Source organism: Puma concolor, chromosome A3 (genome assembly GCF_028749965.1).
Source record: "Puma concolor isolate L17-30 chromosome A3, mPumCon1.1.hap2, whole genome shotgun sequence".
NCBI lineage: Eukaryota > Metazoa > Chordata > Mammalia > Carnivora > Felidae > Puma > Puma concolor.
Genome location: NC_141669.1, coordinates 110,515,953 through 110,540,096, shown reverse-complemented (window position 1 = coordinate 110,540,096; position 24,144 = coordinate 110,515,953). Strand labels below are relative to the sequence as shown.

Below are 24,144 nucleotides of genomic sequence, written 5' to 3'. Positions count from 1 at the left end.
TAAGCTTACCAGCGCTTGACTGTACCCCTGGCTACCACCAGACCTATAATCCTGACTGACCCATGACCTCAGCCTTCCTGATTCCCCTAATTGTGCCATTCGCCCCAGATACATACTGTGGTCAGCAGGGGCAATGGGTGAAGGGGGGGAGGCCTCAAGGCTACCTCCCCTCACCCTCAACCTAGCAGAGCTGGGAACTCAGGACTGGCACCTCCTGGTGGTCGTGGGTCAGGGAGAATCCGGGGAAAGGATGTTGTCTGCCGGAAGGAGATACTTTGTAATCTGTCCTTCTAGCCCCATCCCTTGAGCCTGCAGGGAACTTGAGGCCAGTTATGATTTTTTTAAAAAGGTTTATTTATTATTTATTTTGAGAGAAAGAGACAGAAAATGCATTTGTGGGGGAGGGGCAGAGAGAGAAGGAGAGTGAGAATCCCAAGCAGGCTCCATGCTTTCTGCATACAGCCCGATGCAGGGCTCAGTCCCTTGAACTATGAGATCATGACCCGAGCAGAGCTCAGGAATCGGACGCTCAACTGACTGAGCCACCCAGGCGCCCTGAGGCCAGTTATGATTTGATTATTTATGCTAATTTTTGCTTAAAATTAGGGGAGTTGGAAGTTAGTGGCTGTTATCTCCCGTCACAGTGGAAATGGTAGAGGCTGGGAACGGGAGCCAATAGAACGATACGCCACTCAGAGCCTGGCAAGCAGCCCACGGCTCTGCAGACCCTTGGAGTTGGTGTTTGCTTTGCAGCTGTGCTTGCTTCTGCTCCTAAGAGATATTCTTTCTTTCTTTCTTTCTTTTTAATTTTTATTTATTTATTTTTAAATTTTCCTTAGGAGAGGAAATAAGCTGAGAAGCAGGATACCATACAAAGTTGGAAGACCCACTGGGGTGGAAAACTTTCCGAGTGGGGCAGAGATTAGTTGTGGTAGGTTAAAAGCTGTTATAAACAACCCCCGAGTGTGCGTGGCTTAGTGCAACGAAACTTTAGTTCTTGTTTACTCAACATCCAGTGTGAATGTACCTGATCGGCAGCTCTCAGGGACAGATCTTTATGAGGCGACTCAGGAATCCAGGCTCCTTCCAATGCGTGGCTCCACTTTTTCCCGGAGCCTGGAAATTCTCCAGGATCCTGGAGACCTTTTCTAAATTGTCAACGACCAGCTGCCCAAAGAACAGAGGGGACTGGGGCAGCTTATGCAGACATTTTAGGAGCCACACACAACACTTCTGTCCAAGCCCATGCCCCCACTTAGAAGCAAGGGGGAAATGGGGTTCAGCCAACTGCGCAGGGAAAAGGGAATGAATTTGATGACCATCCAGTCTGTCTGTGCTGCAGGACAGCAAGAGTTCCAGGAAGACTTGATTTGGGCATTAGTTAGGCAATGCCTCGTGGATGGATTGTGAAAAGAGTAAGTAGATTGGCTGCTATGAACCCCAGCTAACACTCCATCCAGACCCAGTGGATGCTTTTCATGTGGCGCTTCCTTTCTGACCAATCCTACCATGCACATTTCCAGCACAGCCTGCTACAAAAAGGTGAGAGTTGGGATACCATTTGGGAATGAACTGGTGATGGTGAGAATTCCAACTCACTCAGCTCTGGGAATGCACAAGGGGAATCAAAGTGAGCAGTGGAGACTCAGCTAGCATTGCTTTAACCTTCACGGAGAGTTGGCGATCTCTTTAGAGTAGAATCCACCCACTGCCAATGGGGAATCTCTCACCTTCCTTTATCAGTGCCGAAAAGTCTACCTTATAATCTGGATCTCCTAACTCCAACAACCAGTGTTTCTCACTACATCACATTTTCTTTGTACCTGCTAGTAGAGGTGACATACAAAGTTACTATCTCATCCAGCCCCTGAGATCAGATTACCCATTGTGTGTAATGCCAGGAGAGGAGAAGACGGTCCATAAGAATCTTCTGTGGTAAACGAAAAGAAAGATGAGAAAGTTCCAGGGATAAAACTTTGCTAACCTGACCAATTCTCTGACCCTCAAAAAGAGCAGCAAATGCTAACGAGGGAGATTTCCTAACACAGAATTGAAATAGGCCGGTCAACTGAGAGGAAGTGGCCTATAATCAACTGGAGAGGCCAGGAAGGGTTGCATGACTCCAATCCCAATTAGGGAGGCTGAGACAGCTCCTGCTGGGATGTCAACCTTCCAGCTCACAAATACGATGGCCCACAGCCATTTTCCATTTCCTTTCTCCTGGGCCAAGATTTGCGGGAGAAAAGACGGTGAAAAAAGGAGGATTTCCCTTGATAATGATTCCCTGGAGGATAGAGGGATGGAGGAAGCAAAAAAAATCCCAAGTATCCCAGGAAGACAATTAGGAAGTGAGACTGGCCTTCCCCACTTTAGTGTTCTCCATGCCTTATCCCTTGGGCTCCTACCAAATTCCCCCTTCTTCTCTCTTCTGTAGGTTAGTCACTGATTCTTTTTTTTTTTTTAATTTTTAAAAAATGGTTTTATTTATTTTTGAGGCAGAGAGAGACAGAGCATGAGCAGGGGAGGGACAGAGAGAGAGGGAGACACAGAATCCGAAGCAGGCTCCAGACTCTGAGCTGTCAGCATAGAGCCTGACGCGGGGCTTGAACTCACAGACTGTGAGATCATGACCTGTGCTGAAGTCGGACGCCTAACTGACTGAGCCACCCAGGTGTCCCCGTCACTGATTCTTTGATCCCCCATTTCCCCCATGAATGTAAAATGGTGGTAATAACTGTCCCACGTGGGGATTAAGTATCTGCAAAAATCCCACTCACCTCCTTTGGGTCTCCATTGTCTTTGATTTATTCCTCTCTAGTACTTTGTAATTTCACTGTTTACCTGTGGTATCTGGAGACAGTGGCCTTCTTGGGATTTCCAGTGACTGACATAATTGTCCTTTTGTGCCCAGCAGCTAGTGCAGGCCTGGGCTCTTGAAGTTGCTCAGGGAGTTTGTTCAGTCGGTGGAGGAACATGTGAATCGACAAATGAAGAAACTGGTGAGTGAGTCAAAGCATGAAGGACTGCACACCTCTGAGTGTTGTCGAGGGTTAGAGCATATGTCTCTGTCCCTGATTGCCAGCCTTTTGCAAGAGGTAACTAGGGAGGACTCCTACATTCCAGGGAGCCTGGTCTGTCTAGGGCAGGAGCGGGCACCTTCGTTCTAGGAGGAGTGCTTCTGGGAGGCACCAGTAGGAGCTGGACTGCAGTGGTACATGTCCCTGCTCCCAAAAGGGAATCAAAAGGGCCCAGGGTTGGAACGCGTCTGACGTGTTCCTGTAGTTTTTGGCTTGGGCTGCCGTCTAGGGCCTTGGGCCTTTGAAGGAAGGTGGTCACTGGACCCCACAGGGCCCAGCGAGTGCTCTGATCTGGGCAGAAGGCTGCTCTGGGTCTGCACATATGTAGCAGAGGAACACTGATGACTCATTCAGCTAATATCCATTTGAAATCATCTGGTTCTACCAACTGGCCACCTTGAGAGTGCCAGAGATTATGTGAGTAAAGGTTACGAAGAGATTGTTTTTTTGGTCTCCATTCTTCCTTTTGAAAATCAGAAGCTAAATGTTGGTGTTTTAGAAGGGCCTCTCTGAATCCCTCCAGAGACCTATTCTTTGGTGGTTTAGTTAGCTTCATAACCTTGTGTAGTGGATTGACTGGTGGCTCCCCAAAAGATGTGTCCACCTCCTAATCCCCGGAACCTGTGAATGTTACGTTCTTTAGAAAAAGAGTCTGTGCAGATGCAACTCAGTTAAGGATCTTGAGATGAGGAGATCGTCCTAGATTATCCAAGTAGACTCTATACCCAATGATAAGTATCTTGGTACGAGTGAGCCAGAGGGAGATGAGACACAGATACACAGAGGAGGAAGCGACGTGAAGACAGAGACAAGAGAACAGAGACCAGGAGCCAAGGGAGGCCACAGATTGCCAGCTGCCAGCAGAAGCAGGGAGAGGCGAGGAATGGATCCCCTGCGGGAGACTTTGGTGGGAGCGTGGCCCTGCCACCATCTTGAATTTTGGGCTTCCACTGTCAGAACTGTGAGGGAATAAATTCCTGTTGTCTCAAGCCACTGGTTTGTTTCCTTTGTAACAGCAGCCACAGGAAACGAATACACCTTGGTTGAGATTGGCATCCAGCTGCCAAAGCATTTCCTTTCGAGAGTCACAAATGGTGTCCAGGGCTTTTTCGGGTGTAAGCATCAAATCTAAAGGAGAAGGTAAAGGCATACCCAGAACAGACCCGACTTGATTATGAGCAGAAAAGTCCTCTGGAACCTGAAGAAAGAGTCCCTCTGGTATACACTTCGTGTCACAATTCTGTTGGCCAAATATATCTTTTTCTACTAAATTGGCAGGGGCCTCACACAGAGCAGGAAGGAAAGTTTTTCAGTCAAGGCCCGAGGGTGATCGTTACGGGCTGGAGAACAGGGAAATTCCATGAGCTATTTGAAATATCTGCCACCTGGGTGGTGTGTTTACTCTGAGGAAGAAGTTGAACAAAGAAGGTTTATTGTATAAACCGTAGCACTTAGGTCTACCAAGAATTGTTAACGGTGACCATCGCTATGTGCAGTCATTTACATTGGATGTTTATGGATAAGGCAGGATTTTGAGTGTTTTTTTCCTTCTCTGGAGCACCCTCATTGACCTAAATGGAGGGACTTTTCTTTTGTAAAATGGAATGATCTTTTACCAGTGTGCCTTTTGCTTATAATACCTACACGTATCCTTGCTAATAAAGGTGGTCAGTTGGGAAGTAGGTCTTCTAACTGTTTGATCTGCAGGGGCTGTAACAGGTTGTCCAGAGAAGCAGAACCAATAGGTGATAAATGTATTTGAATATATATATATATATATATATATATATATATATATATATTTTTTTTTTTTTTTTTTTTTTTTTAAAGGAATTGATTGCCTCAGTTGTGCATTAGGAAGACCAAAATCTGTGGTGCAGGCTATAAATTCAGGTGAGAGATGAATGAAATAGCAGTCCTGAGTCTGAAATCTGTAGGGCAAGCCGGTGGGCTGGAGACTCAGGTAGGGTTTTAATTCTTTTTCTTAATGTTTATTTACTCTTGAAGGAGAGAGATAGAATCTGAATGGGGGAGGGGCAGAGAGAGAGGGAGACACAGAATCCGAAGCAGGCTCCAGGCTCTGAGCTGTCAGCACAGAGCCCGATGCGGGACTCGATCTCACGATCTGTGAGATCATGACCTGAGAGTGAAGGTGGTTGCCTAACCGACTGAGCCACCCAGGTGCCCCGGGTAGGGTTTTGATGTTACAGTCTTGAGGCAGAATTTCTTCTTCTGTGGGAAACCTCATTTTGTGCTCTTAAGGCCTTCAGCTGATTGGATGAAGCCCACCCACGTTATTGGGGGTAATCTCCTTTATTTAAAGTCAACTGACTGTAGACATTTATCACATCTACAAAATACCTTCACGAACATGTTTAGATTGGTGTTTGAAACACAAACAGCAACACAAACAACAGGGCACCATAGCCTAGCTTTTCTTCTTTTGCATGATTAGAATTGTGGCCCAACACATTTTTTTTTTTTTTTTTTAATTTGAGAGAGAGAGCAAGAATGCACAAGCAGAGGAGAGGGGCAGAGGGAGAGGGAGAGAGAATCCCAAGCAGACTCCACACTCAATGTGGAGCCTGATGCGGGGCTCCATCCCACGACCCTGGGATTATGATTTGAGCCAAAAACGAGAGTCAGACACTCAACTTCCTGAGCCACTCAGGCACCCGGCCCAACAGACTTTTATTAGAGAAGTTTCAGGTGTGGATTTTGGGGGATCTTGCTCTACTTTGGGGGCCTGTTTTTGACCGTGGGGTTTACCGTGGTAAGAGAGATCCTGGTCAGTTTCATTAACTTCTGTCATCCGGGATTCAGCAGTGAGGTTCGGAGCAATGTGTGTGAAATTGATAATAGCTCAGGTAACCCTGGGTCACATTCTTCAATTCCCAGAAGAATTCTACATTCCTCTATGAATAGTTGCTGGTCCTCTCTGGGTTTAGGGAAATCCTTCGTTGTAGTTATTCATTCAGTTCTGGTCCAAGGTTTAAATACTACAGTTGTCTGGATACCTGGCCTGTGGTAGGCATGAGCCTTTAGCAGTGACTGGCATTTAAGGATCTTTGGAGTTGTTGGGGAAAGGGTAGGGGGTGGCAGGGAGGAGGAGGGAGGAGTCACTGGCGGTGTGGAGGGGGAGCAGTGGAAGGGTGGGAGGGGCAGAGGCAGGGCTGCATCTAGGGAAGTAACTGGAGGGCAAGGAGGGGGAAGATAAAGGCAGAGGCTTGTTTGCTGTTACTTAAGTTTTCAAATTATTCATTAGCTTTGGCCAAAGAATCTTCCAGTGAAGCAATGTTTAAGTCAGAATTTCCTTTGGGGACCTCTGTACGCTGATCGAAATATCCTCTTCCCTTTGTTTTCTAAAGTTCTCTCACATGAACAATTGTGTGCAAGTCACGTGTTCCCCAGAGTCCCCCAAATGATCCGTGGTGAAGTCAGGCCATTTAGAAAGACAGGTACGAGAATTTGGATTCTAACATCCAAATTAGAGGCAGGGGTTTTCCTGGAGGAGGAAAGGACTTGGATGACCCCATGAGAGCTGGCAGTGGGTGGTAGAGACGTCATGCTTTGGCCCCTTGTGTCTTAGGACCTCCTGTCCTGACAGTTGACTGTCTCTAAACACAGACCTGACAATTTGTGCTCTTTCGGAAAAACCGGAGAGAAGACTGTCTAGACAAGGTATTGAGATGGAAGAGGAACGTTATCTAGCTTTATTGGTGACCCACAGCACTTTGAACGGATTCTAGTGCGGTGAGAACTACAAACTCAATGCTCTGTGAGGCTCGCTTGATCTACAGGTCTACAGGGGGCCTCTGCTTGTGCTCTGGCCTGTGATTCTCCTTCCTGTGACCAAGAATTTTAACAGAACAGCATAAAATGGAAGCACAAAAGAGAGCCAAAGAGGTGAAGAGGGATGGCCCAATTCTACCAAGAATGCAAACAAAGGAGACACCACCAAAAAACCTGGGCCCTGAGCTGCTACTAAAGGACTCACTGCAAAGAGAGGGGAGTTCAGACCAAAGTGCTGACTCACCACACTGGTGTGGATTTGAAGTCACGAGTACGTTGTCAGCATATAACGCACCTGGCCAAAGGCTGGGGCTGCAGTGTTTTGTTGGGACCTCCAGGAAAACTGTGGACAGAAAGGAAGACCACCTAGGTGAGAACAAACAGAAACTGCTTATTCAGAGTCTGTCATAGCAAGGGACCATTATTTGCATTTGTCAGGGACTTCAAGGCAGGCAGGGAGCGGGAAAGTGTTACAGCAAACATCGAAAGGAAGGCTTCAGGCACGCCTGCAGTGACTGGAGGTTGTTGGGGACCCTGGAAGGAGCCTGGCTAGAAGAGGGGCATCTTATGTGACTGCTTGGGAAGCATATTTGCCTTTGCCTGGTTGGTCCTGGGTTGGACGTGGGGGTACATGAAATAAAGAAGCTGGAAACCACTGAGCAATTTCTGACCATCCTAGGCCGGTTGCTGTGGGCATTTGACTTCCTGGGCTGGTTGCTAGAGATTGTGGGTAAGGGGTCTGTTGTCATATATGGTCTGGTCATTGTCCACTTGTATATTCAGTTTCTCAGGAGGCATTGGTGTCTTGCCCCAGAAAGTTCACAGTATGGGTAAGGAAATAAGATGCACACTGAAGGGCAAGACTGTGTGTACCTGGAATCAAGGGGTCCATGTGAGGCCAGGCTGAGGGGTCAAGTTGTGGGCAGGGTGAGGGTCAGGTTGTGCACAGAGTGAGGGTTCGGCTGTACTCAGGTGAGGGGTTGGGCTGTGGGCAGGTGGCTGGTCAGAGTAGGCCACCGGGGTTGGCCAATGGCTTCCTTCCGGGGGCAGGTTACTGGTGTAGGGCTGACCCAGGGGTGCTGGCCTTTTCTCTGACCAGCACTGATTTAAGCTCTTCCTACTTTCTAAACATCTCCTTCGGCATTAAGCGACCTTCCCCGGCTGCGCCTGGTACATTGAGGGGAGTACTTTTAGATATACTCTAAGGTTAGGGAGGAATGGTATGGTTTTGATAATAGGGGGCCAGGGCGAAATTACAGCCTGCAGTCTGTCCCTGCTGCGTGGGAAAAGCATCGTCACACCTGCACACAAAGATGCTTTGACAGTCACATCCTCTGACAAGCCAGAACTGCCCCTGTGCCATTGTGTTAAGAATCAAGATGCTGTGATGTCACTGATTCCCCAGGTTGGTAGGGGTAAGGAGATGGTGGGAATTACAGGGGCTTTGTTCCTTTCATTGTGCTATTAAATGCATTTAATACCATTCAACCTTCCCCTTGAAAGGTTGGCTCTAGGAGTAACTGTAATTCATCATCTCCCAGTATTGCTAGTCTAGGGTGACTAGATGGGGGCCACAAGATTCTGCCAACACACCTCACTTATTGTCTTGCCACAGCACCTGAAAGGCCATGTCCTTGCTCCCCTCTTGGGTTGAGCATTGCCTTCTGTTTCTTTATTCACTCATTTGCAAACACTTATTTCAAGTGTTACACATCGAACACTTTACTGGGCATGGTGATAAAATGTTGAGTGAGCTACAGCATTGGCTTCCATGGATACTATAGTCTATCCTGGGAGACAGGTGATAAGACACAAAAGTGCAATGAGGAACATGCACAGGGCACTGGGACAGGACCACGCAGGGCGCCGGGCAATGTAGGTGGAGCGGTGAGGTCAGGCATCTCTGAGGGGATGCCATTTTAACTGAGATTGGATTTTTAGAAATATGAAGTTCGCGAAGAACAGACAAATGCACCTCAGGCAGAAGAAAAGCCTGTAGAAGATTCTCAGGCCAGGGCAATTTGGGCATTTCTGCCACCAAATGTAGGCTGGTGAGCTTAGAGCATAGAGAATGAGGATGGAGTGCGTGAGTTGCATTAGAGAGGAAGTGGGCGCCATAGTTAGAGAGGAAGTGGGCGCCATAGAGAGATGCAGAAAGGTGTCTACGTTTGATTCCAGTGGAATATTTGAATCGGAATATTTTCAAGTAAATTTTTTATGAAAGCATAACGTATGGAGACAGCAATGCACAAATCACAGGTAAATAGCTTGCCGAGTTGTTATAAAGTAAACACACCTGTGTAACCATCACCCAGATGAAGAAACAGTACGTTACCCCACTCCGGTCCCATGGGAGACTGCCAGTGGGCATCTGGACCTTCTCAACTGCCTAGTCCTTGTGTGGCCTCTCGTTCAGGAGCTCCTGCAGTATTGTCACTGTCCCTTAGGGTCCTCCCCTGGGCTGAGCACGTGGCTCATGATTGCCTCTTTTACTAGACTTGAGGCTGAATGAGGGCAGGAGCATATCTGTTCTGTCCACCCTTGGGTCCCCACTCGTTTTGGGTCATTTGTCATGACTGGCCCACTGACCATCTTTTGACTCTGGGCTCATTAATCCACATGCTTCATGGTTGTGAGAGTTTTCAAGTGTCCAGCAAATACTGAAAGACTGAGTAAATGCCTGCTGGTTTTCGTTTTAATTCCATGCAGCAACTTAAATGAGCTAGCAGGTGATACCCCCCTCAGTGCACCTGCAGCTAGAGTATTAAGGCTGAGACTGAATGGGAGCACGGGGTTATTGTGGTCCTTCTCCATTTCTTGAAAAGTGAAGTTGAAGTAGACAGGGGCCTATAATTACAGTTTCAAGAATTTTTTTTCAAGTGTGAAGAAGCTGGGTGAGCAGCATCTGGCCAAGAAACAACTCTCCCTTGTGTGGTCACGTCTTGGGTGCTCTTCTTTGCATAGTTTTATTATTTTCTAAAATTAAAGCCTTATTGATACAGTTCAGGTACCATACGATTTACCCATTTAAAGAATACAATCCAGGGGTGCCTGGGTGGCTTAGTGGGTTAAGCGTCTGACTCTTGATTTTAGCTCAAGCCATGATCTCGTGGTTCGTGAGTTCAAGCCCAGTGTCTGTCTGTGTGCTGACAACCCAGAGTCTGCTTGGGATTCTCTCTCTCCCTCTCTCTGCCCCTCTCCCACTCATTCCTGCTCATTCTCTCTTTCTCTCTCTCTCGAAATAAATAAACTTAAAAAAAAGAAAAAAAAGGAGGGGATACAGATATTGCTTAGATGTTTGTGAGAAACACGTGAAAATGAGAAGTATATATAAAGATAACTACTTATTGAATGAAAATATGTGTTCTCCAAACAGGTGGGGGTGAAGAACGGAATTAAGAAAGCATGTGTGATCTCGCAGAAGTCAGGGAAGGAGAAAAAAAAAAAATAAGCAAAGAGGAAGCAGGTAAATAGAAAACACAAAATAAAATGGTAGAAATAAGTCCAGTGTAATGGCAACCATCAGAAAAATATATAAATGATGGTCACTTAATAGTCATCTAAGCTATACACACAGAGATTTCCAGATTGAAGCAAAAGCAACAATTACATAAATGAAGTCTAGCTCTATGCTGTTTATGAGAAACACACATAAATCAAGGAGCACTAGATGGTGGGAACGAAAGGGTTAAAATCCAGGCAAATCTTTACAACAACAAAAAAGATGGTGTTTCGGTACTAATAGCAGACAAAACAGGACTTTATGAGGAAAGCAGTAAAAATGACAAGTGGGGGAGGGGTGTGTGCGTCTGGACGGTTCAGTCGGTTAAGCATCTGACTCTTGATCTTAACTCAGGTCTTGATCTCAGGGTGGTGAGTTCAAGCCCTGTGTTGGGCTCCATGCTGAGTAGGAAGCCTGCTTGGGATTGTCTCTCTCTCTCTGCCCCTCCCCTGCTTGCACGTGCGCGCTCTGTCTCAAAATAAATAAACATTAAAAAAATAAAGAATACAATCCAATGGTTTTTACCAGGTTCATAGATGCGTGCACCATCACCAAATTCATTTTTAGAACAATCTCTTTACTCTCTCCACCAAAAAACCCCCTACTCATAGACAGTCACTCCCCATTCCCCCATACCCACCACCCCCTGTCCTAGGCAATGATTCATCTACTTTTTACCTCTATAGACTTTGCCTAGTCTGAGCATTTCGTTAAAATGGAATAATGTGATTGGCTTCTTTCACTTAGCATAGTATTTTATTTAAAAAAAATTTTTTTTTTAATGTTTATTTATTTTTGAGACAGAGAGAGACAGAGCATGAACGGGGGAGGGTCAGAGAGAGAGGGAGACACAGAATCCGAAGCAGGGTCCAGGCTCCGAGCTGTCAGCACAGAGCCCCACGCGGGGCTCGAACTCACGGACCGCGAGATTATGACCTGAGCCGAAGTCGGACGCTTAAGTCGGACGCTTAAGTCGGACGCTTAACCGACTGAGCCACCCAGGCGCCCCTAGCATAGTATTTTAAAGACTCATCTGTATTTTGGTATGTTTCAGTACTTTATTCCTTTGGTGGCTGAACAATTTCATTCCACTTAAACTCGCTGATTTTGAAGTCTTTTCCGATAAATTCATCATCTCAGTTTCCTCAGGGGCAGTTGCTACTGATTGCCTTTTTTTCATGTGTGTGGGTCCAACTTTCTTGCTTCTGTGCACCTGTCATAGTTTTTTGTTGTTGAAAGCGGTACATTTAAAATAACACAATGTAGCAGGCCTGGAAATTGATTTCTACCCCCCTCCCCAGTGTTGGTTTTGGTTGCTGTTTGTTGCAGATGTTGTTTGTTTAATGACTTTTCTGAACGAATTCGGTAAAGTCTGTATTCTTTGTCAAGAGTGGCCACTGAAGTCCCTGTGTGGTTAGGTTAGTGGTCGGCTAACTAACGATTGGACAGTGTTTTAAATACCTGGAAACAATGAGTCTTTGCCAAGGGGCTCTGGGTACCTGTTGAACCAGACCACTTACACCCCTTCCTTAAGCCTTCACCTGTGTGGGTAGATCTTAGAGTTACTCAGAGGTGAGAGCTCAGGGCCTTCGCCGGCCTTTCCTGAGCCTGCGCACAGCCTATACGTGCACGTGATGTTCCAGATCCCCAGGAATGTGTATGAGAATTTCAAAGCACCTACGGATATCTCATTGCCAGCTCTTCCTTTTAAGCCTTTTGGTTAGCCTGATGTTTGCTCCGACTCTTATCTACCACCCTAGCTAGTGTGAAGTTACCATTTGCATTTAATTTTCAATGTCCCCCCAGGGGAAAAAACCTTTTTACTCTCTTTCACTGGGAAAGCACGGAGTCAGGTCAATTACAGATAGCCTTGTAAGTGGGATCTTCCAAGAATTAACCAGACAGGTCAAAAAATGATCGTTCTTTAGGGCTGTGGCTTTGAAAGGGCTTCAACCCTCTTCTGTTCCTTCTGGTGGAGTGACAGGCTGCGACTTTTCACTGCAGGTTGGGGGGGGAGTGTGTCTCTTATTTTTTAAGACTACTGTGGAGCTGGAGAGTGGGACAAGGGATGAGGGCAAATTGCAATGCCACAAAGCTCACTGTTGGGTTTTTTTTTTAAATGTTTATTTATTTTTGAGAGCGAGAGAGAGGCAGAAACAGGGGGGATGGAGGATCTGAAGCGGCTGGTGCAGATAGCAGGGAGCCGGACGCAGGGCTCCAACTTACGAACCCGTGAGATCATGACCTGAGCAAAGTCCGATGCCTAACCGACCGAGCCACCCTGGCACCCCCGGCTCACTGTTGTTAATGAGATTCAGCTAGATTTAATAAATGCTCTGTTAGTAATAAACTCAGGTTAATTGGCAGAGTTCTGAGAAAGTTGGTTCTGATGATTTTTTATTTTATAGAGGAGAGAATTTTCTGAGATCCTCACTCTGCCATTTTTGCTGGTGTCACCTCCCTGTGATCTTGTGAACCATGTTCATCTAGGCATTTTTAGATTTTATTCTTCTGTGTTTCTCTAGCAAGTGTACTTTACACATAGATTTCCTCTGACATCACATTAGGGATTCTGTAATATCTAGTTGTCTCGTTCTTCGAATGTTAAGAATGAACTGTTGGCTCAGGAGCTGTCAGCCTGGTGTCTCTGTTACAAAGTTTCCCCACAAACTTCGCTTCAAGATTTGTGTCCTGGTATGTTGCCTAGATTCGTTATTTCTTCTGGGGATGTGAAACTGTTCTTTTCTAAATCTGTCATTCCTTCTGCATTTACTAGCTGTGATTCCTCTATGAAGAAGAACTTTCATCAATTATTTGGTTATTCTGAAATACAGTTTACAAGAAAACAATGTTTAAGTATGTTCCTTCTATCCCGAGTTTCTCGAGGGTTTTTATGAAAATAGTGTGGAGGTTCCTCAAAAAATTAAAAATAGACCTACCCTATGACCCAGCAGTAGCACTGCTAGGAATTTACCCAAGAGATACAGGTGTGCTGATGCATAGGGGCACTTGTACCCCAATGTTTATAGCAGCACTCTCAACAATAGCCAAATTATGGAAAGAGCCTAAATGTCCATCAACTGATGAATGGATAAAGAAATTGTGGTTTATATACACAATGGAGTACTACGTGGCAATGAGAAAGAATGAAATCTGGCCTTTTGTAGCAACGTGGATGGAACTGGAGAGTGTTATGCTAAGTGAAATAAGTCATACAGAGAAGGACAGATTCCATATGTTTTCACTCCTGTGTCGATCCTGAGAAACTTAACAGAAGACCATGGGGGAGGAGAAGAAAAAAAAATGGTTAGAGAAGGAGGGAACCAAAACATAAGAGACTCCTAAAAACTGAGAACAAACTGAGGGTTGATGGGGGGTGGGAGGGAGGGGAGGGTGGGGGATGGGCATTGAGGAGGGCACCTGCTGGGATGAGCACTGGGTGTTGCATGGAAACCAATTTGACAATAAATTTCATAATAAAAAAAAATTAAAAAAATTAAAAAAAATGATAGAAACTTGATTCTCGTGCTTTCTTTATTGTGATAATATTTATAGATAATATTTTTGAACATAACACAAAACTTACCATCTTAACCATTTTAAGTGTATAGTTCAGGAGTGTTAAGTTTGTTCTCTGTTGTGAAACAGAGATCCAGAACTTTCTTTTATCTTGCGAATCTGAAATTCTATACCCATTAAGTAATAATTACTCATTCCCCCTTCCTGCCAGGCCCTGGTAAGCACCATTCTACTTTGTCTCTATGAATTGACTAGTTAACACACCTCATATGAGAGGAACCGTCTGTTATTTGTGTTTTTATGACTGTCACATTTCACTTAACACAATGGCCTTGATCATTTCACTTAATACAATAGCTTCGAGGTTCACCCATGTTACAGCATGTGACAGGATTCCCTTCTTTTCACAAAAAATTTTTTATTAACGTTTATTTATGTTTGAGAGACGGAGACAGAGAACGAGTAGAGGAAGGGCAGAGAGAGAGGGAGTCACGGAATCCGAAGCAGGCTCCAGGCTTGGAGCTGTCAGCACAGAGCCCGACACGGGGCTCAAACTCACCAACCGTGAGATCATGACCTGAGCCGAAGTCAGATGCTTAACTGACTGAGCCGCCCACGCTCCCCAGGATTTCCGTTTTTAAGGCTGAAGAATATTCCGCTGTATGTATACACCACGTTTTGTTTATCCACTCATCTGTTGATGGATCATTGGGTTGCTTCTGTCTCTTAGCTATAATGAATAGTTCTGCTATAAACATAGGTATTTGGTATTTGCACAAATATCTCTAAGATTCTGCTTTCATTTCTTTTGGATTTATTCCCAGAAGCAGGATTGCTGGATGATATGGGAGTTCTATTTTTAATGTTTTGAGAGTCCCCCCATACCATTTTCCACAGTGGTCGCACCATCTTGCAATTCAACCAATGGTGTGCAAGGGTTCCAATCTTTCCACATCCTCTCCAACACTTGTTATTTTCTTTCTTTCTTTTAAATAGTAGCCACCTTAATGGGTATAATATATCATTGTGGTTTTGATTTATATTTCTCTGATGGTTAGTGATGTTGATCATTTTTTCATATGCTTATTGGCCATACAGGGTTTTAACTTAACTCTGAGTTTATATCTGTATCTCTTTTATCATATGCTAAAAATCAGTTTGATTCCTTATAACTTTACTATAATTACTTATTTGTTTTATCTTAATATGTGTTTGTATGTGTGTGTACATATATATGTGCGTATCTTTCAAAATAAAAATACTGACTATGGAAGGCAGGATAATACACCCCCCACTCCCCAAACGTGTCTGTGTCTCAATCCCTAGAAACTGAATTTGTTATGTTTCATGGCAAGGGGAAGTTTAGGTTGCAGATAGAATTAAGTGTACTAGGTGCTCCTGGGTGGCTCAGTCGGCTGAGTGTCTGACTTCAGCTCAGGTCATGATTTCATGGTTTGTGAGTTCGAGCCCCGCGTTGGACTAGCTACTGTTGGTGCCGAGGCTACTTTGTCCCCCCCTCTCTCTGCTCCTCCCCTGGCCACATTTTCTCTCAAAAATGAATAAACATTTATACAAAAAAAAAAAAAAGAATTAAGTTTATTAGTCAAGTGACCTTAAAACAAGGAGAGTATCCTGGGTTATCCAGGTGGGCCCAAGGTAATCATAAGAGTCCTTAAATGGCGAGGAGGGAGGCAGAAGCATCCAACCTAGAGAGAGAGCTCAGGAGAAAGATTAGACTGGCCATTGTCAGCATTGAAGGTGGAAATTAGCCGTGAGTCAAGGAATGTGGGAAGCATCTAGAAGCTGGAAACTGCAAGAGAACAGGTTTTTCCCAGGACCTCCAGAAGGGAATACAGCCCTGCTAACACATTTATTTTAAGCCGGTGAGACCCATTTCAGGCTCCTGACCTCTGGAACTGTAAGATAATTGCATTGTTTTAGGCCATGGTAGTTTATCATAGCAGCAGTAGGAAGTGAACACGGATTTTGGTGCCTGGACACAAGGAACTATTGAAATAAATGCCTACAAGTGTGAAAGTGGCTTTGCAATTGGGCAATGGCTGGAAGCTGGGAGAATTTTTGGAGCATGATAGAAAAAAATACACCTAGATTGCATCAAATAGATTGTTAATAGACATATGGATGTGAATGGCTGTGTTAGCGCTGACTCGGAAGGGAGTGAGAAGCAGGGTAAACTGTCTCAGAGGGCACCGGGGTCATCGGGAGCAGACCATCGACAGAAACATGGTTATTAAAAGAGCTGTCGGTAAGGCTCGGGTGGAGATGAGAAACACGTTCTTGGTAGCTGGTGAAAAGGGAATCGGCTGAAAGTGTACTGAACTGTGTCCCACAGTTCTGTGGAAAGCAAAACTTGCAAATGATGAGTTTGGATATTCAGCTGAGATTTCTCAGCAGGGTGGTCAACATGGGGCTTGGTTTCTTCTTGCTTCTTATCGTGAAATGTAAGAGGAAAGAGATAGGTTAAGCAAAAAGGAAACAGAGCTTGGTAATTTGGGGAAATCTCAGCTTATTCAGAACACCAAAGAAGTTAAAATGAGAAGATGCGCTGTCAGGAAGCACGCTCTGGAAAGAAATGGAAGGGTGTGGATGAACAACCTTCTGTTAGTGCCTTGGAGGGATCAGTGTTCAGAGTATCCAGTCATACGGAGGAGCCTTGAAGGTGTGTGACTCATGGACCCCTCAGCTGCCTCGGCAGAAGCCGGGAACAGAGATGGGATTGTCCAGGAGATTTCTGTAGGGGAAGCCTCTTGTCTAATGGAGCAAATCCCTGAGACAGACATAGCAGATCCACAAAGCTCTTGCAAATTTATGCCAGCAGAAACACCGCCGGCTTAGACGGAAAGGTGCAGAGAAAGTACAATGTGAAAGAAGACAGCTGGGCCCCCCAAATTCTACAGGCAAGAAACAAGCTGATAAAACTACTGGGCTGCAAACATGTGCTATTCTTCGTAAAAGAAATAAAAGCTGCTTTCTAGGGTAGGGCCATGAGCCAGAAAGGGTTAATCCCAGACCATGGAACAAACTTTCCGGCTGGATTTTGAAATAGCTTGGGACACGTGTCTTCCCTTCCATTTTCTTCTCTTTTGAATCAAATGTCTATCACTGTTATCTTATGCCTATCCCTCTGTGACACTTTAGGAGCAGATAACTTGTTTCTTGACTTTCATAGGCTCACAGATGGAGAAGAATTGTGTCTCACGATTCTCAGGAATTGTGTCCAGACGTACAGGTATGAAATGAGAAATTTGCATTGGGTTCAACCGCTAAATCTGTGGTCATTTGTCACAGCAGCAATAGGAAACACAGTCCAAGTTTATTGCCAACAATGAAACTGCTATGTACACTTTAAGGTTTCTTGCTCATTTTGCTTTTTAGAATATAGCTCCCTATATGGCCTTATAGGGATGCGTGGTCAAAACACTGTTTCTGAGTTACTTGAAATATTTCTTTTCTGTATGATTATTCTACCAACTTTATATACAGTAAGTTAATTTGGTTAAGCTTCTTTTTTACCTTCAGAGATGCTTTTTTTTTCTTTTTGAATAAACTTATTATGTAAAAATGTTTTAATGTTCATGTATTTTGTTAATTTATTTTTGAAAGAGAGAGAGAGAGAGACAGACAGACAGAGTACAAGTGGGGGAAGGGCAGAGAGAGGGAGACACAGAATCTGAAGCAGACTCCAGCTCCGAGCTGTTAGCACGGAGCCCAATGCGGGGCTTGAACTCACCAACCGTGAGATCATGACCTGAGCCAAAGTCAGATGCTTAACTGACTGAGCCACCCAGGTGCCCCTGAATTAACTTATTATTTTTTTTAATGTTTATATTTATTTTTGAGACAGAGAGAGACAGAGCATGAGCAGGGGAAGGGCAGAGAGAGAGACACAGAATCCGAAGCAGACTCCAGGCTCTGAGCTGTCAGCACAGAGCCTGACGCGGGGCTCGAACTCACAAACCGTGAGATCATGACCTGAGCCGAAGTCGGATGCTCAACCAACTGAGTTACCCAGGCGTCCCCTGAATTAACTTATTTTTAAAAATTATATGAAACATTTATATGATTCCAAAATTCCATTCCATCTCCCAAGTTCTCTCTTTCCCCTTATTGTTAACCATTTTAAAAATTAGTTTTTGCTTCCCTCCTGTTATGGATGGGATGTTTGATTACTCTAGAATTCATATGTTAACATGAATGTAATGTGATGGTATTTGAAGATGGGCCTTTGGGAGGTAATTAGGTCATGGGGTAGAGCTCTGATGATGAGATTAGTATCCTTAAAACAAGAGGCGTGAAGGATCTTGCTTCTTCCTTCTCCCTTCCATGTGAGGACATAGCCAGAAGGCAGCTGTTTACAAGCCAGGAAGTGGACTCTCACCAGACTCTGGCTCTGGTGATTTTGGACTTTCCAGCCTCCAGAACTGAGGAATAAATGATTGCTGCTTAAGTCACTCAGTGGATGGTGTTTTTGTTACGAGAGCCTGAACTAAGACACTTTCTTTTTGGATAAACACACACACACACACACACGCACACATACGCACGCACACGCACACACACACACACCATAGCACTTTCTTTCCTTTCTTTGCACATGTAGCAAACTATGCACATTATCTTGTACCTTGCTTCTTCTTCTTCTTTTTAACATAAAATATTTTGGAGATCACTTTTTAACTGTTTATGCAGATCTTCCCTGTTGCTTTTTACAGTGACGTAGTAGCCCATTGTACAGATGAACTGTAATTAGCTTAACCACGTCCCTATCGTTGAAAATTTAGATCGTTTCCAGTCTCTCACGGTTACAAATAATGCTGCTATGACTAACTTTAGTCCTACATCTTGGTATATTTTTGCTGGTGCAGCACTGGGATAGATTCTTAGAAGTGAGCTAGCTGCATCAAAAAGTGAATACATGTGTGCATTTTCCTGGGTATTGTCAGTCAGAGAGCTTTTAAAAAAGTAGATAGTTTCTACTCCTGAAATCATTACTGCACGATATGCTAACTAACTGGGATGTAAATTAAAACGAAATTAAAAAATAGGTATCAGAGATTATCTGAGTGGTGCCGAAGCCCAGACTATGACCTTAGAAATGGTTGGGTGAAGAAAGAGTATGGGAGAGGAAGTGTCACCGTTAAGAGGAGGGTTTTGAGTGGGGGTCTACAGGTGGATCGTAAAACCACCATTACTGGAAATGAGAGGAACACTGCCGTTCGGTGCCATGATTGTTAGCGAACGAGAGGAGTGACGAGGAGTGTGATGGACGGCAACTGTGAGGAGCAGGGAAGGGGGACAATGCCATAGGACCCGGAGTCTCAAGGGATCTGGAGTTTCAACTAGTTAGTGGGACATCAGGACTCGGAAGCAAGGGGAAGTGCCTTCTTGGCTTGGGCTACAGTAACAGATTACCATCCACTGGGTGGCTTAGACAATGAACACTTATCTATCACAGGGCTGGAGGCTGAAATGCCGAAGATCAAGGTGCTAATAGATCTGGTGTCTGCGGAGAGACCCCTTCCTGGTTTGTGGATGTTTCTTGTTGCATCTTCCCTTTAGAGAGCAGAGAGACAGGGGAAGGAAGCTCTCTCTGGTCTGTCCTTAGAAGGGCACTAATCCCACTCATGAAGACTCTCCCCTCGTGACCTAATTACTACCTCCTAATACCTTTCCATTGGGAACTAGGATTCTAACCTGGGAATTGGGGGGGCGGGTCACACATTCAGTCCAGAGCAATTACCCACGCCTGGGATGCTGGGGATGTGAGAGATGAAGCAGGTAACCACTAGAGAGGGCCTCAGGAAAAGCGTGTTCTGGGGGGGCTGCTAGATTTTGTGAAGCAGCAGGGGCGCAGAATGCCCTGAGAGGAGTTTCATAGGGCAGGAGTGTTTCTCGTGGAGTGGGAAGGGCACACTGGATGTGTGTGGGAGGCAGGGGAGGGCGGGTGTTTGCCTTACCGAAAAGAGGTCACTGGAAGGTGTTGAGCTGGAGATTTGGGAGCCGGTGGAAGACTGGTGGTGACCGATGTGAGTAAGAGTGTGTGCTGTAGAGATGTAGTTGGTTGGGTACCCAACATCCATCCCTCGCGGAACCTCCCCTCTATCCCTCCTTCCTAACGGAGCCTTGTGGTGGCCGAGCTATCTTCAAGCCTTGTGCTCGTCCCTTCCCTAGTCTTAGGAAGTAGGTCCTAACTGGTTAAATCCTGGAGATCCTGTTTTATTTTTATTTTATTTTTTAATTTATTTTTAACTTGTTTTATTTTTTATTTTTTTATTTTTTTTCAACTTTTTTTTTAATTTTTTAATTTATTTTTGGGACAGAGAGAGACAGAGCATGAACGGGGGATGGGCAGAGAGAGAGGGAGACACAGAATCGGAAACAGGCTCCAGGCTCTGAGCCATCAGCCCAGAGCCCGACGCGGGGCTCAAACTCACGGAGCGCGAGATCGTGACCTGGCTGAAGTCGGACGCTTAACCGACTGCGCCACCCAGGCGCCCCTTTTTTATTTTTTTAAATGTACGTCCAAATTAGTTAGCATAGAGTGCCACAATGATTTCAGGAGTAGATTCCTTTGTGCCCCTTACCCATGTAGCCCATCCCCCCTCCCACAACCCCTCCCGTAACCTTCAGATTGTTCTCCAGATTTATGAGTCTCTTCTGTTTTGTCCCCCTCCCTGTTTTTATATTATTTTTGCTTTCCTTCCCTTATGTTCATCTGTTCTGTGCTTTAAAGTCCTCATATGAGTGAAGTCATATGATTTTTGTCTTTCTCTGACTAATTTCGCTTAGCATAACACCCTCCAGTTCCATCCACGTAGCTGCAAATGGCAAGATTTCATTCTTTTTGATTGCTGAGTAATACTCCTTTATATATATATATACCACATCTTCTTTATCCATTCATCCATCGATGGACATTTGGTCTCTTTCCATACTTTGGCTATTGTTGATAGTGCTGCTATAAACTTGGGGGTGCATGTGGCCCTTCAAAACAGCACACCTGTATCCCTTGGATAAATGCCTAGTAGTGCAATTGCTGGGTCATAGGGTAGTTTTATTTTTAGTTTTGTTGAGGAACCTCCATACTTTTTCCCAAAGTGGCTGCACGAGCTAGCATTCCCAGATCCTGCTTTATTTTTAAATTACTTTTATTTATATATTTTTTAATTTTTATTTTGAGAGAGAGAGAGAGAATACATGAGCGGGGGAGAGGGGCAAAGGGAGAGAGAGAGAATCTTAAGCAGGCTCCATGCTCAGCACGGAGCCCAATGCGGGGCACGACCCTGGGATCATGACCTGAACCAAAATTGAGGGTCGCATTCTCAACCAACTGAGGCACCCAGGTGCCTCCTGGAAATCCTGTTTTTTGTTTTTTTTTTTATTTTTTTTTCAACTTTTTAAAATTTATTTTTGGGACAGAGAGAGACAGAGCATGAACAGGGGAGGGGCAGAGAGAGAGGGAGACACAGAATCGGAAACAGGCTCCAGGCTCCGAGCCATCAGCCCAAAGCCTGACGCGGGGCTCGAACCCACGGACCGCGAGATCGTGACCTGGCTGAAGTCGGACGCTTAACCGACTGCGCCACCCAGGCGCCCCTGGAAATCCTGTTTTTATAAGCAATGTTTGGTTTAGGCATTGGCCAAATGATGACATTCTGTCAGATGGGAGCAAAGAGGATGACTTCTGGAATCTTCTGGGAATTATCTTCTCATTCTTTATAAAAGACACAAGGAAAAATAACCACTCTTCTGCTTCTAGAAATCATTGTTTCTGGTACAATGTTTGGAACTCCTGCAGCCATCCTGGGACCATGAAGACTCAGATTCACACGCTGATATGTGGGAGCCTGGCAGAACAAAAAGATGGAAGGAATCTGGATTCTCGTTGACCGGCCTGGAAGCTGCCATTTTGTCATGGCAAACAAGTAGCTTCCTCATATGCTACTTTGAGTTTGGCGACCCACCTTTTTATCTTCTTTTATTGCACCCATAAATGTCTAACATTTATGTGAGGCTTAAGAGGCTGACAACGTGAGGCTTGAAGAGGTTGGGAAATGTACTTATTTGTCAAGACATACGACCATTCCCAACAGTATAGGGATTTGTCACTAAAAACATATTAAGAGATAGATATGCAGATGGTGTGTGTGTGTGTGTGTGTGTGTGTGTGTGTGTATACTTGTATATAGATTATTCCTAAAAGGCTTCTGTGAAACTGGTAACAGTGCTTACCTTTGTGGAGAGAAATGCCTGAGGGGCATGGTTGGAAGGGAGATTTACTTTTTCGCCTTTCCTATTTTGCATCCCAAGCCGGCATTATTTGTTCAAACAAGATGAAAACTCAATAGCATAAAATGTAAATGACATTGCAGAAAATAAAATTAGTGATGGTTCAGGCAAACTTAAGAAAGTCTAGAACGCCATGCAACAGGTCAAGAGATGACATTGATAAGAGAGAAGATGACAACCCTGAAGAGAAAGCATGGAGCCCACCACAAAAATGGAGCAGAAGAATTAAAGGCATGAAAGGATACTTTCCTGAGACCAGAAATGATTGATGAACATCAAAAGACCTGAACTGCACAACCCTAAATAATAAGGTACACATATGCAAGAGAAAATATTTTCCACATGGTGGTAGAAAAAAACGTGTGAGAATTTTGCTATCAGAGGTCATCTCTCTCCTCATTTCTTTCACTATTATTACGAATTATGATTAGACTGGGGCGCCTGGGTGGCTCAGTCGGTTGAGCATCTGACTTCAGCTCAGGTCATGATCGCACAGTTTGTGGGTTCGAGCCCCACGTCAGGCTCTGTGCTGACACCTCGGAACCTGGAGCCTGCTTCGGATTCTGTGTCTCCCTCTCTCTCTGCCCCTCCCCCACTCGTGCTCTGTCTGTCTCTGTCTCTCAAAAAAATAAATAAAAATGTTAAAAAAAAAAAGAATGACGATTAAACAGTATCACCCAGACCAATAAAATATAACTACACTAAATACAGAATGCATCTTTATTTATCCAACAGAGACACTTTCAAAAGTGTATCTGTAAATATTTTCATACAAGAAAATCATACGTAGCTTTCTGAGAAGAATAAAAAAAAAGAAAGGAAAGCTGGAGATTCTTGGGGGAAACGGAGGCTCTGGGATATAAAATCAAATATTCTAATTATTGAATAATATTCTTATAGATAGGTAGTGTTGGAAAACAATTTCCATAAAAATTTAAATAAAGTGAGAAAATTACAGTAAAAATAAAAGAGCTGAACTGTGTTTCAATAACAGAATAACAAAGAATCTGACATTTCAGTGCATCCTGGTGAAGATTTAATACTTCAGGTATATTGAGAAAAGTAATTCAGTCTGGACTCAGAATTCCCGCTGATAAAGAAAGTGGGGTAAATGCTACAAAATCATATCTTAAGCAGATGTTATGTCCATCATTGTCTTGGGAGACTATGATGGCTGTGCTCTGGAAGACAGACACACGCTTGGGGACTGCGATGGATCAATACTTTTGAAATTTAGAAAGCCCATTAATTTAGTAAAAAAAAAAAAAAAAAAAAAAAGGTTTCTCCTCGTTTATCCACGTTTCCTGATAACAAATGTTATGCCTCTGTTAATATCCATAGGTAATTGCCACTACAGTACTTTGGGAATTATTTATCAGCAGAGTTCTAGGATTGCCACCCAAGAATTCTTGGCTCCATTAAGGTGTTACTCATAGGTAAAGGTAGCAGGAATATATTATTTATAGCCTAGATATGTAAAGTCTGAGAAAATGGATCATTCCACATACCTCTCTTGTAAGGACACTGTCCACATGAACTCTGGGGTTACATTATTATTTATCATCTAGCTGGCTAGCTAGCTATAGAGTGCAAATGGGGGAGGGGCAGAGGGGGAGGGAGAGAGAATCTTAAGTAGACTCCACGCTCAGTGTGGAGCCCAATGTGAGGCTCAATCCCACAACCCTGGGGTCATGCCTTGAGCTGAAATCAAGAGTCAGATGCTCAACCAACTGAGCCATCCCGGCACCCCATGCAGAGTTTATTTAGAGATGGGAATGACTGGGGCAGTGGGGTGTGATGGAGGGAGTACCAGGGCAGGAGTCAGCATATCAGATATTAAACATAGACCAAGGTGTGTCAGTTACTGATTATGTGGTCTTCAGCTGGTTATCTTAATTTTCAGGGTCTCAGTCCGTCATGTAAAAAATAATTCCACTTTCTTAG

The 24,144-nt window shown here is 44.5% G+C and overlaps 1 long non-coding RNA gene across 6 annotated transcripts in view; it reads left to right on the top strand.

Annotated features, from left to right (window-relative positions):
* Positions 1-7,121: 7,121 nt before the first annotated feature.
* Positions 7,122-24,144, top strand: part of LOC147582657 (uncharacterized) — a 79,731-nt gene continuing 62,708 nt past the window's right edge. For 4 of the 6 annotated variants that reach the window (XR_015249387.1, XR_015249386.1, XR_015249385.1 and 1 more), the window contains exons 1-2: positions 7,122-7,239; positions 17,081-17,140. This is a non-coding gene — a long non-coding RNA (uncharacterized LOC147582657). Of the gene's footprint in view, positions 7,240-10,245; positions 10,336-17,080; positions 17,141-21,670; positions 21,904-24,144 lie in introns of those variants that run through there. The other 2 variants (XR_015249388.1, XR_015249389.1) reach the window with 2 other exon arrangements.